Source organism: Triturus cristatus, chromosome 3_2 (assembly GCF_964204655.1).
Source record: "Triturus cristatus chromosome 3_2, aTriCri1.1, whole genome shotgun sequence".
In the NCBI taxonomy this organism is placed as follows: Eukaryota; Metazoa; Chordata; class Amphibia; order Caudata; family Salamandridae; genus Triturus; species Triturus cristatus.
In genome coordinates this window covers 1,007,179,178-1,007,185,159 of record NC_140584.1, presented here as the reverse complement: position 1 = coordinate 1,007,185,159, position 5,982 = coordinate 1,007,179,178, and the positions used below count along the sequence as shown (strand labels likewise).

The 5,982-nt window shown below is 41.0% G+C and overlaps 1 long non-coding RNA gene across 1 annotated transcript; it reads left to right on the top strand.

Annotated features, from left to right (window-relative positions):
* The first annotated feature begins 5,027 nt into the window (after positions 1-5,027).
* On the top strand, positions 5,028-5,650 carry LOC146858999 (uncharacterized). Its single transcript, XR_014979721.1, has 4 exons — positions 5,028-5,085; positions 5,194-5,283; positions 5,394-5,446; positions 5,538-5,650. It is a non-coding gene; the product is annotated as an uncharacterized LOC146858999 (long non-coding RNA).
* The last annotated feature ends 332 nt before the right edge of the window (positions 5,651-5,982 follow it).

Genomic DNA, 5,982 nt, shown 5'->3' with positions numbered 1-5,982 from the left:
CCTTTAGAGTCTGCCCTAACTATTGAATTGTCTCAGGGGGCTTGACTATTATGAACTTTGGTTTCGCTGGCCAATAACATTATTATTTCCGTACTATTCCACTTTGTATATGTTGTTTTGCACTTATTTTCACTGAGCACTAAGTTCTATCTTGGTTACTATTTGTTATGTCTTTGTATTACGATAGCCCCTGCAAATGAATTTTTGATGACAAATTTCATAAATGAATGATTTCATATAAAGATATTGAGGTCTGCTTGTTTTTGTGTCACTGTTGATTCACTCAGATTTTCTGCTGCATATCCACTTGGATATGGTTTTACCCGACAGAACTATTGTGATTTTGATATAAATCTGCCCAGGTTCTGAGGGATACTGGGTTACCCCATTGCTTTTTGAAAACTTATTAGTGCAGGTGATTACCTGCGAGGGTTTTTACTCTCATTTGTTTGCTTGCTTGTAAGTATTGTAATTGTCTAATTTGTACTTTTTGTCTGAGTATGTCTGAAAGAGAAACGCTATCCTATAGTGAGGATTACATCACAAAATTAATTCACGATCAAGGTGCCTCTAGTTTTCTATTAGGGTCGGATAGAGGCACGTTAGATGTAAGCCTTAACGAAAAATTAGCTAAGATTGAGAGACTGGAAAAGAAATTGATTAGATCTCGTCTACATGGACATGTTCTAACAAAGTATTTACAGTCTAATATAATCCCTAAGTGTCTGCAAATCCGCATAGAACCAGCAATATTCATAGACGTCCCGAAATTTAGGGAAGGGTTCAGCTTTATAGCAAATAATTGTTCGAGACATTGGATGGTCTTGGGAATAGAAACTGCAATCGAATACGTTAAGAAACTTGCGCAGGAAATTGCAGATTTGAAGAAGGAGATTCTCGAGGATACCTCGCTTACCAATGCACGAGAGGCATTAGAACGAGCTGAGAAAACCCTCACGGAATTTAACACCATAACCCTAAATAGGAAACTTGACAAACTATCTCGTGATCTGAGGAATTACGACAAGAATATCACATATCCCTACCTTTCAGAGGATTACTACCAACAGGATAGTCAGGGTTTCTTTACGAACAAGAGTAGACAGGGCCCTAGGAGATTTTACACTTTTTCCAACTCCTCTGCAGGTAGTGGAACAGATTCCGACCCCGAAAGACCCTCCACTAGTCATCAGGCCAATCAGGGCGCACATTTTTTAGGAGAGGGCTATCGTCCACACAACAGAGGACGGGGGAGATCACAGAACTGGGAGAGACGTGGAGGTTGGGGCAGAGGCAGGAATACCGAACAAGCAGTATCGCGAGTTTGGTTTTACCAACCGGAGACACATGGGGAGATCTCCACAAGGAGACAGACATACAGATGGTAGAGACTGTATCACACTTCCCTCCCATCACGGACACTAATGAGATGCCAAATCAATTAACCACCCTAGGCTCATGCACTGTCCGCACGGAACCAGAGAATCCGTTAAACATAGCGAATTTGACAAACCTAGCGAACCAGCTAAACCACAACCACACGAATGCATTGGATCCCATAGTCAATCTATCAGATCACGTGATATCTTGTGCTGAGAGGGATGTACTTTCGAAGGGGCTTTCCTTTATACCAACGGTGATTCCTGATTCATTCCAACTGAAAATTGAACTTCAACGCTTTTTTCGAAAGATCAGGTTGAAGTATTATTTCAGTAAGAACATTTACAGCCCGACCCCCTCTGCCACTGGCTTTAGACCACCTTCAACTTTCACACCAGGGGCACACATGATGAGCGAGAGAATATTGGCTTACGAAAAAATTGTACTTCAGGAAACGATGCAAACTCTTGACGTGAAGAAATATATAAAGTTCAACATCACTAAGGAAGAGAAATCAGCACTTCAATCACTAAGTCAAGATAACTCCATTATAATCAAGGCAGCGGATAAGGGGGGTGCTGTCGTGCTGCAAAACACCAGCGATTATGTGGAAGAACTTGAACTCCAACTTGGGAAACGTGATAGTTACCAACCGACTCCGAGAGACCCTACTCCAATACTGATATCTTTGATATCAAGAGTAACCAAGAAAGGTCTTACTGACGGTTTTTTGAGTCAATCAGAACACGACTTTCTAAATAAAAAGGAACCTAGAATACCAACTATATACACGCTGCCGAAGATCCATAAGCAACTGGTCAAACCACCCGGCAGGCCAATTGTGTCTGGTTGCGGCTCCATACTGGAACCATTAAATCAATTTATAGACCATTTTTTGCAACCATTCGTTCCCCAGACAAAATCATTTGTTAGGGACACAATGCACATTATCCAACTACTGGAAGGCCAAGCGTATGACATACATACTCAAATTTTGGTTACGCTCGATGTATCATCGCTTTATACATCGATCCCTCAAGACAGTGCACTGCAAGTCATCAGAACGACCCTAGATACCAGACCAAGACCCCATTGGATTCCAACAGATTTTCTAATTTCCCTACTCGAGATCGCCATGAACAAAAACTTTTTTGTTTTCAAAAGACAGTTTTACTTCCAATGTAAAGGCGTAGCCATGGGCGCAACCTATGCGCCGAGCCTGGCAAACATCTATATGGATCATTATGAGGAGGAACATCTATACACCCACGCAAATCCATACCTGAATTCGATCTCGGTATGGAAAAGATATATTGACGATGTCATAATGATCTGGTCTGGAAGTAACGAGAGTCTGAATGAATTTTTCTCTTGGCTAAACATAAGATCTGACGACATCAAATTTACTATGAACAGCAACAACGAAGCCATAGATTTTTTGGATGTCACCTTCCGAGTAGAGGAAGGCTCTTTGTACAGTGATTTGTACCGCAAACCGATGGAGAGGAATTCGCTATTAAAATATCAATCGCATCATCCACGCAGCTTGCGAGACAACCTCCCGTATGGGCAATATCTCAGACTCAGAAGAAATTGTTCGAGAAGAGCAGACTATTTCAAGGAGTCTGAGATACTAACTAACCGTCTGAGAGAGAGAGGATACCCGACTGGTTTACTTAAACGAGCCAAGAAACGTGCCTGGTATTGTCCCCGGGAACAACTTTTGGAAGTCCATCAGAAGACCAAAGAAACAGACAAAATGGTTTGTGTCACCACATTTAACACCAGGAGTAACGAAATAAAAGGGATCGTAAAGAAGTACTGGAACCTGGTTGCGAGTGAGATCCAGACCACACAGAACCCCATTTTTGCCTTCATGAGGGGGAGAAATATAAAAGACTCAGTGGTCAATGCATATTTTGACGAACCAAAACCATTGGACCTCAGAGGTCACTTTGGTCTTCCCCCATTAACCGGACATCATAAGTGTGGACAGTGCAAGGCCTGTGAGTCATGTTATGTGGGCACTACATTTGAATATGCCAACAAAACCTATACACTCTCACACTTTACAAACTGTAATAGTACCAACGTGATATATGCAATCAGATGTCCCTGTGGGTGTGTGTATGTTGGGCAAACCACTCAGAAAGTGAAGGTGAGGATTTTACAGCATATGAGCAGGATACGTTGCAAGGTACAAGGGGCACCCTTAGTGGATCACTATATCACACACCAACATGCTCCACATAACCTCACATGGTGGGTACTTGAGAAGATTATTCCAAGTACAAGAGGGGGCTCAGTGACAAGGTGTCTGAATTATAAAGAATGTAGATGGATACATCAGCTTGACCTAATAGATCACGGGTTGAACGAGATGGAGGAGACAACAAAGCAGATGGGGCAACTATAATCTGGCTTTAGTCAGTATATGCAATTGTGTGCTTGGTAATATATGCTAATGATTTTACATTTTTTACCATATGTTTCAATGAGTACATATCTGACAGTATAAGATTGTTTTGTGACCAACAACTTTTATGAAGCTATGCTGGCTACTATAATCACAATTGTAAAATGACCAAATTATTGTATTATCTGAAATCTATATGAAATTGCCTCTAAATGTATAAACAACATGTGTTAATTATCGCCAGGTAAAAATGTTAGATATTTGACACCATATCCATGGCGAGATTATTCTTCCCAAACGTACACATAGTCCCTAGAATGTGATCACTGGTTATGCATATACATTTGCCTTTAATGTATGAACAACATTTGTTAATGATTGCTTGACAATAATGTGATTTATGTGACACAGTATCCATTCCTTCTAAGCACACACACAGCCCCGAGAACGTGTCCACCGGTTGTGCATATACGCTAAACATTATAGCCAACTCTGGCCTAATTGGCGAATAAACGCATAAGGACAAATAGAATGGAGATATAGTCGGTTGCGCATATACGCTAAAACACCATAGCCAACTCTGGCCGAATTGGCGAATAAGCGCATAAGGACAGACAGAATGGATATACAGCCTCGATGTGTTTCCTCTCTGGCGGATTAGTTAGAACAGTGCCGGTCTAATGCAACAACAGTGCAGCTGATGAAGGCTATATAAGAATATCCATTTTTGGCGTGCAGAGTTGCCATGACGATAAGCACGTCAAGGCGTATTTTGAAGTGGCATGCAGCGATACATCCAACACAACGCTTGGGTATCGCGCTAGCGCTTGCCGACTGACGGGGGTCTTTTTAAAGCCTTTGGTTACCTTGGGGAGCTCAGAGTGGTGCGCATTCTAAGCAATGACTATACTACTAACGAGGAGGAGGCTAGGTTAACAACCCTGTATACTTAACTGTGGTCATGACAACGATCACGTGTAGACGTGAACAGGCGTCGTTTCCTAGCGACATGAAATTGACGTAGTGAAGCATGCGCAATGGAGGTTATATATTCAATGCCGGTTCCGAACACTCCTTTCGTAGCCACGGACGAGCTGAGACGTGTTGCAAGCCGTAAAACCACTTGAACTCAGGTAATGCCAAGAATCAGAGTATTTCTAGAACACGGTAACTTTGATAGTATTAAGCCAAGTCTAAAAGCGTATACTTAATGCAGTAACTTTATTTGGCAGATCGAGGGTTACAGCGCTTTGAGTGACGATTAACTCGCCTCAGTAGAGCTTTATGAGGTAAGCTCTCCTGCAATTATTTCAAGAGTACTATGTAAATGAAGGTTAGTTGGATACAAGTTTGATTCCTTATATCAATCGTATCCTCTTAATTTTAATGGTTTTTAGATTGGATCATCTTTGACCAGTATCAAGAAAAAGCAATAGATACCTTATCAACCTCGTGACAGAGTTACTATCACGACGTCCTTCGTTGAGGTGAGCTCCACGTGCCACGAATATTGTTTGAAACTATATGAATAAGTCTCCAAATCATACTTTGAAGTTTTGTTGAGTAGGAATTCTGAATTTATTCCACTCATTTATAGATACATTCAATCACTACCTGCGGAAAGGATTGAATACCCCGCCCAGATTTTAGGTGAGTGAGACATCACCTCAAATTACCCTTGTTTGGTAATTTTTCAGTTGTTAGTGACACTTTTGACCTTAAGTTAATTTACTTCCCACAGGCCATCTTTCTGTTACTTGTGTCCTGATGAAGACCCGCACCGACTTATCAGTAGTGCGACAATAGGGTTGAAACGTCGACATTTTCAATGGACCAGCCTTTAGAGTCTGCCCTAACTATTGAATTGTCTCAGGGGGCTTGACTATTATGAACTTTGGTTTCGCTGGCCAATAACATTATTATTTCCGTACTATTCCACTTTGTATATGTTGTTTTGCACTTATTTTCACTGAGCACTAAGTTCTATCTTGGTTACTATTTGTTATGTCTTTGTATTACGATGGCCCCTGAAAATGAATTTTTGATGACAAATTTCATAAATGAATGATTTCATATAAAGATATTGAGGTCTGCTTGTTTTTGTGTCACTGTTGATTCACTCAGATTTTCTGCTGCATATCCACTTGGATATGGTTTTACCCGACAGAACTATTGTGATTTTGATG